The following is a 13,930-nucleotide window of genomic DNA, read 5'->3' as shown; positions in this document are numbered from 1 at the left end:
ATGGTTCAGGTACAGTCTAGGTACATTTCCACAAGTGGGAAAGGGAGGGCAATTAAAGCCAGAGCACCCTTGATGACAACGGAGTCCGAGAGTAGGATGAAGCAGAAAAAGAGGTCGTAATTTAGCTGGATAATACAAGGAAGAATCAGGCTGAATATAAAAAGTACAACGGAGAAGTGAAAAAGATAATAAGAGGGGTGAAGAGATAGTCGGAGAATAGATTGGCGGCTAACATAAAAGGAATCCAAAGTTCTTCTGTAGACATATCTACAGTAAAAGGGTTGTCAGAAGAGTGGTGGGGCCAATTTGGGACTACAATGGAGATCTATTGTTGGAGGCAGAAGGTATGGCTGAGGTTGGAAATGAGAACTTTGCATCGGTGTTTACCAAGGACCCTTGGTAGAGGACTTTGCCAAAGCTATGGTATACAATGAGGTTGTTGGGATGTGGGATGAGTTAAAAATAGATAAAAGGAGGTACTAGAAAGGCTGATAGTACTTAAAGTGCATCGGGCCGAAATTCAGCACTGCTGGAAATCTGGCACTCCTCCTGACTTTTTGGGGCCATTACCGCCAAAATGATTTCAGCGGTGGCCCGATTCAAAAGTGGAAAAAATGGGTTCCAGTCCTAAGGTTCCAGTTCCAAAGTCCATTTTTCAGCGGTGTGGCTGTCCTAATTGGAGCTGAATTACCACAGAGAAATTCAGCATGCAGGTAAGTGTTTCTAACCAGCCAGCTGCTCCCTGGCCTTTTTAATGACCAGGGTTTGCAGCTAGGCCCTGAGGGTGGAAGGAGTTGCATTGAAGGATGGCTGGGTGAGACGAGGAAGCAGGGTGAAAAGGTTCACCGATCTGGAGTTCGAGACCATGATGCAAGGTGTGGAGGGTAGACAGCCAGTGATGTTTCCAGATGTGGGGCGACCAAGGAGACATGTCATAAATAACTGCTGGAATGAGATAGCAGAGGTAGTGTCAGGCATCTCCATATATCAGAGGACACCATTGCAGTGCAGAAAGAGATTCCACGACATCATCCGGCTTATGAAAGTGAGTACCTCTTCCACCAACTGCTGACCTTGCATCTGCGACACTCTCCTTCAACATGCTCTTATCTCCCAAATTGTTTAGTCACTCAAGCAGCATTTCATTGTTCACATCTCTATACATATATGTGTGTGTTCTCGCAATGGAGTCTCCCTTTTGTCTCACACTTTCAGTTGCATGTCAGGGACACACACTTGTGCACTCATTTCTGATGTGTCATCAGAGTGGTACTCACCAACCATGCTTTGTTTTGCAGGTCAAACTGGCTCACAATAGAGCTGAGCAAAGGAGGACCAGTGGTGGTGACGCAGACACGCGGGTCGTCACACCTCTGAAGGAGAGGGCTGAGGCGTTGGTCGGCGGCCATGCTGCATTCCCTGTGGCCGATGGTCGTACTGATGCCGATGTGGGTAAGTGAAGGCCTTCCTTTAATACACTCTCCTTCAATGCGCCAGCACCTACTGTTCCTTTCCTTCATGGAAGTCTGCTAGTTGCATCCTCCATGCGTCAATCCCCCACCTCCCCCTCACGGCAGCCCTTCTCCCATTTATGCTTGCAGATGACACGCACCCTCCTTGGGCAGCGGAACTGCCGGCGACGATGTGGGCAGCATGGGTAAGTGAGGATGTCGTTAAATGTGCCAGTGCCTACCGTACTTTTCAGTACTAAAGTGTGCAGGTTGCACGTTCCATGTGTCAATCGCCTACAATTAAATGCAGAAAAGTGTGAGGTGATATATTTTGGTAGGATGAGGAGAGGCCATACAAGCTAAATGGTACAATTTTAAAGGGGGTGCAAGAACAGCGAGACCTAGGGTGTTTGTGCACAAATCTTTAAAGGTGGCAGAGCAGGTTGACAAAGTAGTTAATAAAGCATAAAGGATTCTGGGCTTTATAACCAGTGGTATAGAGTACAAAAGCCAGGAAGTTATGCAAAACCTATATCAAACATTACTTCGGTCCCAGCTGGAGTATTGTGTCCAATTCTGGGCATCATACTTTAGGAAGGACGTGAAGGCTTTGGAGCGGATACAGAAGAGATTTACTAGAATGGTTCCAGGGATGAGGGAATAGAGTTACTTGGATAGACTAGAGAAGCTGGGATTGTTCTCTTTAGAACAGAGATAACTAAGAGGAGATTTGATAGGGGTGTTTAAAATCGTGAAGGGTTTATATAGAGTAAATAAAGAGAAACTGTTTCCAATGGTTGAAGGGTCGGTAACGAGAGGGCACAGATTTACAGTGATTGGCAAAAGAACCAGAGGTGACATGAGGAAATAGAATTTGGAATGCACTGCCCAATAGGGTGATGGAAACAGAGTCAATGGTAGCTTTCCGAGGGAAATTGGATCATTACTTGAAGGAGAAAAAATTGCAGGGATATGGGGAGAGACTGGAACTGGGACGACCTGGATTGCTCTTCGAAAGAGCCAGCGCAGATTTAATGGGCTGAATGTTCTCCTCTGCGCTGTATAAATCTATGATTCTAATTACTTAGCAGCAGATGATGTCTTTAAATAACTATCAAATTATTAGATCCATCATACACCCTGGGATTATAGAATTACATAGAAATTACAGCACGGAAACAGACTGCTCCGACCTCTGTTTTTCCTTCATATGAGCAGCAGTCCTAATCCCTAATACGAATGTAACCAGGGCTTCAAGGGTTAGATTATGAGGAGAGATTATAGAATCTAGGCTTGTAATCCCTGAAATGTAGAAGGTTAGTGGTGATTTGATTGAGGTTTTTAGAATTTTGAAGGGAGCTGATTGGGTAGATGGAAACTTATTCGGCTGGTGACAGAGTGTAGTACAAGAGGACATAACCTTAAAATCACAGCCAGGCCTTTCAGGAGAGAAGTTAGGAAATATTTCTTCACACAAAGGGTGATAGAAGTATGGAACTCTCGATCACATTAGCTCAATTAATAATTTTAAGTCTGAGATTGATTGATAGATTTTTGCTGGACAACATATAAAAGCATATGGAAACAAGGCGGGTGGGTGGAGTTAAGATACAGAGCAGCCCACTGTTCCCTTTAAGCTGTGCGGCTACCAGTGAGCCGGCCTCTAAATAGAAAAAAACGCACGGGCGCGGAATTTTGAATGGGCCACGCGGCGCAAACAAAGTTACAGGGAACATTGGATCAGCCATGATCTCATTGAATGGCGGAACTTGCTCGAGGGGCTGAATGGCCTCCTCCTGTTCCTACATTCCTCATCCCATGTGGCCACTCTATTCCCACATACTTGTATTTGCTATCTAGCTTATTCTTCAATGTTGATGTGATCTCTGCTTCAATCACTGGCTGGTGGTGCGTTGCACAGCCTCACAACATTCAAAGTAAAACCAAAATGTTGATCCTGCTCTCTGTCCTAAATTTCTTACATTTAATCTTCTATCTATGTCCCCTTGTTCTCCACCACGCTGTAACTGGAAACAGATTATTTCTATCCACTCTGCCCCATCACTTTCTAATTTTAAACATCTCGATCAAATTACCCCTTAATTTCCTCTGGTCTAAAAAAACAGCTCCAAAACGATTCTGTTTCTAAATATTTTCAACCCACTCCCCAATTGTCTGAAATCCAATACTAAATATTTAGTGTTTTGCTGGAATTATAAATTTGTGGTTTGGGACATTGTAATTCTGAAGAAGGTATGTACTTATTGAAGTCAACTGTACCTCACAAAATAACATGAAAGATTACCCTTTTTAAGAAATTGTTTTGCAAACCTTTTCATCATTTAATTAATGCAATATGCTGACATAAATCACATCAAGCCACATGTCATTGTATGCTTATATATAATAATCTCTTCTGCCCCAAATGTGAAAACTGTTCCCCTTTAAGCACTGTCTATTTTTATGTATGTGCTTATGATGCTTCGGGACTTTTAATCATATTTTTCTTCATGGAATGTATTGTGTTCCTAACACAGATGAGACTGTACACAGGGAGGTTAAAGCAGCAGTGACCTCAGTCTTTATTAAGACACTCCAGAGTGAGGAACAGGCCTTAGGGGCCGGCTTATATACAGTGCTCCCAATGGATGCTGGGATCTCTTGGAACTTCAGGAGATGCGCTCCCTGGAGGCGGAACATGGCAGTGCATGCTTTACAGATACCCAACATCACTTCTCCCCCCCCCCCCCCCCCAAAATTCAAAGTGAAAACTATTCATAAGGTGAGGCAGTTGGGAGCCTTTCTTTCTCTGGTGGATCACCTCGGTACAAATGTCTGTTCTGGTGTGTTGGCTGTGCCCTCGCTGGGCTGGCGTGTTGTTGACCCTGCAGGGCTGCTGGGTGAGCCTGGCCTTGCTGGGCTGTTGGGCGTGATGGGTTCGATTTCCTGGTCTGGGGTGGTGTCGTCGATCCTTTGGGTGTGAGTTGTGGGCTCTCAAAAGGTGGTGTTTGCTGTGGGTTGTTCAGGGCAGTCTGTGAACCGCAGCCTCATTTGGTCCAGGTGCTTTCTGCAAATTTGTCCATTGTCTAGTTTGACTACAAACACCCTACTCCCTTCTTTAGCTATCACTGTGCCCGCGATCCACTTGGGACCATGTCCATAGTTTAGCACATACACAGGGTCATTCAGATCAATTTCCCGTGACACAGTGGCGCGACCATCGTTTACATTTTGTTGCTGCCGCCTGCTCTCTACCTGATCATGCAGGTTGGGGTGAACCAGCGAGAGTCTGGTTTTAAGTGTCCTTTTCATGAGTAGCTCAGCCGGGGGCACCCCTGAGAGCGAGTGGGGTCTCGTGCGGTAGCTGAGCAGTACTCGGGACAGGCAGGTTTGGAGTGAGCCTTCTGTGACTCGTTTAAGGCTCTGTTTGATTGTTTGTACTGCCCGCTCTGCCTGCCCATTGGAGGCTGGTTTAAACGGGGCCGAGGTGACATGTTTGATCCCATTGCGGGTCATGAATTCTTTAAATTCGGCACTGGTGAAACATGGCCCATTGTCACTGATAAGTATGTCAGGCAGGCCATGGGTGGCAAACATGGCCCTCAGGCTTTCAATGGTGGTGGTGGCGGTGCTTCCTGACATTATTTCACATTCAATCCATTTTGAAAAGGCATCCACCACCACCACCAGGAACATTTTACCGAGAAACAGGCCCACATAGTCGACATGGATCCTCGACCATGGTCTGGAGGGCCAGGACCACAACTTAGTGGTGCCTCGCTGGACGCGTTGCTCAACTGAGCACACATGCTGCATTGCCGTACACAGGACTCTAAGTCAGAGTCGATACCGGACCACCACACGTGGGATCTGGCTATCACTTTCATCATTACTATACCCGGGTGTGTGCTGTGGAGATCCGAGATGAACGTCACCCTGCCCTTTTTGGGTAGCACTACGCGGTTACCCCACAACAGGCAGTCTGCCGGAATGGACAGCTCGTCCTTTCGCCGCTGGAACGGCTTGATTAGCTCTTGCATTTCAACGGGGCTGCTGGCCCAGCTCCCATGCAGTAAACAGTTTTTTACTAGGAACAGTAGAGGCTCTTGGCTGGTCCAAGTCCTAAACTGGCGGGCCGTGGCAGGTGATTTATCATTTTCAAACGCTTCCATGACCATCAACAAGTCTGCGGGCTGCGCCACCATCAACAAGTTTGCAGGCTGCGCCATTTCCACCCCCGTGGTGGGCAATGGTAGCCGACTGAGAGCATCCGCACAGTTCTCAGTGCCTGGCCTGTGGCGGATGGTATAGTTATACGCTGATTGCGCGAGTGCCCACCTTTGTATGTGGGCTGAGGCATTCATATTTATTCCTTTGTTTTCTGCGAACAGGGATGTGAGGGGCTTGTGATCGGTTTACAGCTCAAATTTGAGGCCAAACAGGTACTGATGCATTTTCTTTACCCCGAACACACACGCTAATGCCCCTTTCTCAATCATGCTGTAGGCCCTGTCGGTCTTAGACATGCTCTTGGAGGCATAGGCAATAGGGTACAACTTCCCCGCAACGTTAGCTTGTTGTAATACACACCCGACTCCGTACGACGACGCGTCGCATGCTAGCGCAAGTCTTTTACATGGGTTATACAATACAAGCGGCTTGTTGGAGCATAAAATGTTTCTGACTTTCTCAAAAGCAATTACTTGGTTTTTTCCCCATACCCAGTTCTCACCTTTACGCAATAACACCCGGTAGGAAGTTACCAAAATAGTTGAGGAGTCCCAGGAATGACCGCAGCTCCGTGACGTTCTGTGGCCTGGGCGCGTTCCTGATAGCCTCTGTCTTGGCATCTGTGGGCCGAATGCCATCCGCCGCGATCTTCCCAAAAACTCCACTTCTGTTGCCATGAAGATGCATTTCGACCTCTTCAGCCGCAGCCCTACGCGATCCAGTCGCTGGAGGACCTCCTCCAGGTTTTGTAGGTGCTCGACGGTGTCCCGACCCGTGACCAATATGTCGTCCTGAAAAACCACCGAGTGTGGTACTGCCTTGAGTAGGCTCCGCATGTTTCTCTGGAAGATCGCTGCAACTGACCGAATTCCAAACTGGCATCTGTTGTAGATGAACAGTCCCCTGTGCGTGTTGATGCAGGTGAGGCCCTTCGAAGACTCCTTCAGCTCTTGCGTCATGTAGGCCGAAGTCAGGTCGAGCTTGGTGAACATCTTGCCTCCTGCCAGTGTTGCAAATAAGTCATCTGCCTTAGGTAGCGGGTATTGGTCCTGTAGTGAGAAACGATTAATAGTTACTTTATAATCGCCGCAAATCCTGACCGTGCCATCACTTTTGAGTACTGGAACAATCGGACTGGCCCACTCGCTGAATTCCACTGGGGAGATGATGCCCTCGCGTTGCAGCCCGTCCAGCTCGATTTCCACTCTCTCCCTCATCATGTGAGGTACCGCTCGCGCCTTGTGGTGAATGGGTCGTGCCTCTGGAAACAAGTGGATCTGCACCTTCGCCCCGGAAAAGTTTCGACTACCTGGCTCAAAAAGGGAAGGAAATTTGTTAAGAACCTGGGTACATGAGGCCTCATCGACATGTGATAGCGCTCGGATGTCATCCCAGTTCCAGCGGATTTTGCCCAGCCAGCTCCTTCCAAGCAGTGTGGGGCCATCACCCAGGACAATCCAGATTGGCAGACGTAGGTGACTTTGACCATGGCGCTGCCCAGGACAGTGATAAGCTCTTTAGTGTACGTTCTCAGTTTCGTGTGGATGGGGCTCAGGGCTGGTCTGAGTGCTTTGTTGCACCACAATCTCTCAAACATCTTTTTACTCATGATGAATTGGCTAGCGCCAGTGTCCAGTTCCATGGCTTACAGGTAAGCCATTCAATTTTACATTTAGCATTATAGGTGGACATTTCATCAAAAATGTATGCACCTCATGTACTTCAGCATCTGCCTCCTCTCTCTGAGGCTCGAAATTGCTTTGATCCACCATGGACCGATCTTCCTCTGCCACGTGGTGGTTAGCAGGTTTTGCAGAGCTTACAGCTCGTCTGCAAGCTCGTTGGAAGTGCCCCATTGTTCCACAGCTCTTGCAAACATACCCTTTGAAGCGGCATGAATAGGCTGAATGGAAGCCTCCACAACGCCAACAAGGTGTGAATTGCCTTGCATTCATCCTTTGTTGCGGACTCTGAGTCATCTTTGTCACCTGAGGCCTGCTGGCAGTTGCAGACTCGTGGTTTCTGCCCTGTACATTTCTGCTCACAAACACAGTTCCAGTTAATTTATGAACATTGCTAGCACTTGTGTGCTGAGAGATTTGTTTGGTGTTATCACTGGTGGACATAAACACCTGTGCTATCGCAATGGGCTTACTGAAGGTCGGTGTCTCTACAGTCAAACGTTTTCGTAAGACATTAAGCAGTGTGGGCATTCTCCTGAACAGAAGCTGCTGACCATCTACAGGAATGCCCAGGATATCTGGGCCAAAAGGATTAACTAATGAGGACAGGTTGCATAGGTTAGGTATGCTTCCGGGGGGGGGGGGGGGGGCTGCAGAAGAAAGGAGGTACAATCTTAAAATTAAAGCTAGGCCAGTCAGGGGTGATGTCAGGAAACACTTCTTTGCACAAAAGTTAGTGGAAATCTGGAACTCTCCCACAACAAGCTGTGACTATCAAAGGCAGACCAAAAACATGAAACTGCTGCTTTCTACATGTTGACCGGTGTTGCATGTTAACCAGAGCTATTGCTACCCAGGCTACTCCTATACCATTCAGTCTCTAAAAACATCAGCTAGCAACAGGATTAATATATGGCTCCAACTCAACCACCAACAACATAAGTTTCAATGTGAGTTGATGAGCAAGTATGACATTTTACCTCTGTAACTTGATATATACTTTTTTTAATTAAATTTGTTATTGAGCAGAAAGAACAGTAATACTGCCAGATTGAGGTGTTTGATAACATTGATATTGCACTTCACACCCTTGGAACTGAATATAAATATTCATATTGTGCAGCAAACATTTAATTAGAAAAGCTGTTTGAATTGTGTTTTGTATCAAGCAGTGGAGCTAAATATTCCTATTCGGACCATGACTCACTGGTAAAACAGATAATAATTTTGCCTGAGGTGTCCTTGTAAATGTAAAGCTTAATCCCTGTTTAGGGGATTTTCAAGATGCTGACCACATTATAAAGACTTCAAGATACATTAGAAAGATTAACAGCTTGCAGAAATCGAGGGACTTTTGTTCTCATTGAGAATGTGAAAAGTTAAATGCAAAAAAATATTTCTAATTGGGAATTAATTTAATGAAAATTCTGATGAAGCATAGCAGTATTTTCCCTGGCATAACTCCCAACTGGTTACATCTTTACACCGCAGTTTGCAAAAGTCAGTTGCAATGGGATTTATTTTTAAGTATATAGAAATAGATTGAAATTACAAACCAGTAAGTAACCAATCAACTCCCTGATCCTTGGAGACTTTTCATTACTTTTACAAATGTATACTTTCAGGGTGAAGGGGTGAAGATCCACATAAATTGCTTTTAAATTATTTTAGTACACAAAAAAAAATATTTTAGCTATCCAATTTTTTTAAAGAAAATTCTTATTTTAGAATTGGGATAAGAAATTGATTTCAATATTATTGATATTCTGTGAGAATCCTAACTATCCACATCAATACTCCCTAGTAGATTTTACATATTTTATGGTAAAGTAATAGAAAAATAACTCAATTTTTAAATTAGTTACAGTGTTCAATAGTACAATGTTAAATTGAATCATAATCAGCTAATGATTCCCTCCTATAGCAATTAGAAGATATGACACAGGCCTGCTTATTCTATGCTGATAATTTGTTTGAATCCACATAAGATTATGATTGTTGGAATACCAATCCATCTGTGTTGTGATGTCACATGATTATCAATGCTGCATGCAATTTACATGAAGGAAAGAGAAAGAATGTACAAAATGACCTCTTCTTTTTCTGCTCTAGTGTAAATTTAACTCAAGAATAATATAATGACATAGGAAAGTCAAGGATGAGAATAGGTTCTTTAGCCAATCAAAGTGCATTGTTCTGGTACCCCAAATCTCCTATTTTGGCATCCAGTTTAATTTTGAATGCCCCTAATGTTTTTGCCTATCTGGCAGATTACTTAAAGCGTGATAAATGTTTTGGATTTTCAAAAGCTCTTCCTACTATCCATACAACATTGAAAAAGCCTCTTTATTTAATATTTATTTAAAGCTTTATGCAGTTTGTGTGTGACACTAGGATGCAGCTTCTGTGGGGAGCTGCAGTCCTATTAGTGGCTTATGCCTGGAGAGTGTAATCAGATAATTCTTGTGTACATAGCAGGGAGCTAGACCAATCGGAGAAGAACAGAGGTGGATCTGTCTAATGCTTTCCTGTTGCTATGACAACCGTCTGCTTCTGTCAACCCAGGGCAGTGTACAGGCTGTTATTAATGGTTAAAATTAGCTGCAATTTAAATTTTATAGCTGAAAACAACTGCAAAATATTTATTTTTTGAGGCATGTACCAAATGAGGAGTTTTATTACCATAAAGCTGGACAACTGCATTAAACAGTAAGCTAATAACAAGATTTCACAATAGACACCTGTCTCTGAGAATAATTGTTTATTAATACCTAATTTGCGACTGCAGGACCATATCTGATGGGAGATTTCAATTCAATGAACAAATATGTACAGACACATACCTACCCTACCTGCTGTCAGCTGTCCCTAAACTATAAGGTGAAAATCATCAAAATATTAAAGAAGTGACCAAAACTCTTAATATATGCCTTGTAAAAAAAAATCTACCTAAGAAAATAAGTTGCATACAATATTGCATAGTTGCATGTGGTGTAAACTGTATATTTAAAGTAAGCATGAATAAGCCCTAAAATGTTGCACAGTGAGATTGGACTGGGTTCCTGTCTGTAATCTTTCACAGACAGTTCCTGATCTCATTCCTGTTGCTATGGAGAAGCAGTGTGGTGAGGTCATTTTATTTCTTCATAGGAAGGGAAATTCAGAGGCAGTCACCCTGGGCTGCTTTCAGGCAACTCCTCGATCGGTTTTAGAGGGTGAACGGTAGAACATTTTCGAGTTCTACCTTGTTCCCTTCATGAAAATGAACAAAAATGTTAAGACAATGAACCAAATCAACACTACTATACAATAATATTTGAATTACTTACAGCACAGATGGGGGCCATTCGGCCCATTGTACCAGGGCTGGCTCTTTGAAAGAACTGTGCTTAGTCCCACATCCTGGCTTCTTGTCCGTACCCTGTAAGTTCTGCATCCTCCAGTACCTGTCCAACTCCTTTTTAAAATTATTTATGGAATCAACTTCCATCACCTTTTCAGGTAGAGTGTTCTAGATCCTGACAACTCTGAGTGAAAAAAAATTCTCCTCATCTCCCCTCTAGATCTTTTTCCAATGATTTTGAATCTATGACCTCTGGTTATTGTCCCGCTCACCAGAGGGAATTGTTTTCCTTATTTATTCTATCAAAACCTTTCATCATCTTGAAAACCTCTTTTAGGTCACCTCTTGACCACGTCTGTTCCAAGGAGAACAATCCTAACTCTTCCAACCTCTCCCCATTACTCAAGACCCTCATTCCTGGTAAACCTCCTCTGTACCCTTTCTAATACCTTTACATCTTTCCTGAAGTGCAGTGCCAAGAATTGTTCACAATACTCCAGCTGAGGCCCAATCAGTGATTTATAAAGTTCTAGCTTGATTTCTTTGCTTTTATATTCTACTCCTCTATTTATAAAACCAAATAACCCATAGACCATCTTATCAACTTGCCCTGCCACCTTTAAGGATTTGTGTATATAGACACCAAGGTCTCTCTGCTCATCTACACGTTTCAAAAAAGTGTCATTTACTGTCTTTCCATGTTAGTCCTCCCAAAGTGCATCACTTCACACTTCTCCGCATTGAACTCCATTTGCCATGCTTCTGCCCATTTTACATCCTGTCTATGTCAGCCAGAAGCCTATAACTATCCTCATCAAGATCTACTACTTTCCAAGTTTCGTATCATCTGCAAATTTTATAATGCTGCTCCCTGCACCCGAGTCTAGGTTGTTTATAAAAATTGCAGAGTAATGGACCCAAAACTGATACAGTTCATTTTGCCAGTGACATATTTGAGCATTGAAGACTTTTTAATGTACATCTGAATGTTTAAAAGATCATCTGTAAAGTGGTGAATAAATATTACAGTTACTCAGTTTTGTCACAGGCCACAATCCCAGATAGTGTCTTGCTTAAGGGGAAAGTTTCTTAATGCTCAAACATATTGCATCACACAGTCATAAGATATGCATATGCCCCATCAATTTCTCACACTAGGAGCCCCTTTAATCCTCCACTATGAGGAGCTATGTAGTGAGGGCTGCCATTTTCTTATGGGAAGAAGCTGCTTTAGGGCTCATAGTTCTAATGGAACTCTTTCACTTGCTAGGTGCTAGGGTAGTTCTGTCTCATAGCAACATTTTCTCAAGTGCCTTTTCTTTTTGTACAAGGAAAGGGAATTCCAGTGCTGTTAATCTCATAGCTGGAGAAGTTACGAATGGAACTCCAGAGGCACACGCAAGAAGTCTGCTGACAGTTACATGTAAAGGCTGGGGAGGGAGGGTTGTACACCATAAGTGGCCCTCAGGCTGATATTGCACAAGTGGAGCATAATTTCTGTATGAAGATCTTCATTTCTATGGACCTTGGATCCAATCCAATCTAGTCCAGTTTACATGTTGATGATGGCAGTGAATTCTTTCGTGATTACTGTTCATGGTTGTTAAACAATCTTCAGTGATCTTGAGCCTTATTTACACAATGTTTTACATCCATGTTAAAGTGCCTCATAAAAATGTTAATTCAGAGTAAAACAAAACTCGAGTGCTGGCTTAATACTTCTCTGGCAAACAGATTTGAATCACAGGCTCTTGTCTCAATTATATTGGCAGACATTGGATTCATCGTGAACTTTGTCCTACATTTGGTACTGTAAACCACTTGTGCTGCATTTATATAGAGGCACGAAATCAGACTTGAATGTGAGGTGGATTCATGCTATTGATAATCTCAACACGCAGAATATTAACAGTATAAGGTACTATTGGAATCCAATCCTGATCCAAATCTGCCCAGAGTGCCAAAAATTCCTCTGATATATACCATGTTAAAAATAATTAAAGTTTCCAAATGTATACACTTGCTAATGTATATTACTTGTTGTACATAACGGTTGTTTAAAATAAATGGGCTGGCATGGTGCAGTGTCCAAACACTGACACAAGAGGTCAGATGGATTTCTACCTCCGACCATTCACACTCTTGGGTTCCTGATCTCATTTCTGTTGCAATGACTCAAAGCTGAGGTGAGGTCAGGTATCCCCTTGACAGAGACAAAAATCAGAGATAGTCCCTACTGTCAGGTCTGCTTTAATACAACTCTTGGAAACCAGTTTTAGAGTGTGATTGGAGGAAAACTACCTCCCCGTTTTCTTACCAAGGATGTTGGTCACAAAGATCAAAGAAAGGGCAAGGTGAGAAAATAATGTAACAAGATAGATTCTCATCTTGGAGAAAAATGAAAAAAGTATAGATGGAATTGACACAGTTGTTATATCAATAGGGTTTAGCATCCCAGGATGTTCAAAATAGCCTGATTTGAAACCGTTTTGTATTCAGACGCACCTTGCAACAACATAACGAGGTAACATAAGAATATAAGAAATAGTAGCAGGATTAGGCCATTCGGCCCATCGAGCTTGCTCCGCCATTCAAGAAGGTCATGGCTGATCTGATCATGGACTCAGTTCCACTTCCCTGCCCCCATAAGCTTTTACTCCCTTATTGCTCAAAAATCTGTCTATCTCTGCCTTAAATATATTCAAAGACCCAGCCTCCACAGCTCTCTGGGGTAGAGAATTCCATAGATTTACAACCCTCTGAGAGAAGAAATTCCTCCTCATCTGAGTTTTAAATGGGTGGCTCCTTATTCTGAGACCAAGTCCTCTAGTTTTAGTTTCCCCTATGAGTGGAAATTTCGTTTCTGCATCCACCTTGTCGAGCCCCCATGTTATCTTATATGTTTCTATAAGATCACCTCTCATTCTTCTGAACTCCAGTGTGTATAGGCCCAACCTACTCAAACTATCTTCATAAGTCAACCCCCTCATCTCCGGAATCAACCTAGTGAACCTTCTCTGAACAGCCTCCAATGCAAGTATATCCTTTCTTAAATACGGAGACCAAAACTGTACGCAGTACTCTAGGTGTGGTCTTACCAATACTCTGTAAAGTTGTAGCAGGACTTCTCTGCTTTTATACTCTATCCCCCTTGCAATAAAGGCTAACATTCCATTTGCCTTCCTGATTACTTGCTGTACCCGTATACTAACTTTGTTTCATGC

Source organism: Pristiophorus japonicus, chromosome 6 (genome assembly GCF_044704955.1).
Source record: "Pristiophorus japonicus isolate sPriJap1 chromosome 6, sPriJap1.hap1, whole genome shotgun sequence".
NCBI lineage: Eukaryota > Metazoa > Chordata > Chondrichthyes > Pristiophoridae > Pristiophorus > Pristiophorus japonicus.
Note: the sequence above shows the minus strand (reverse complement) of the source record.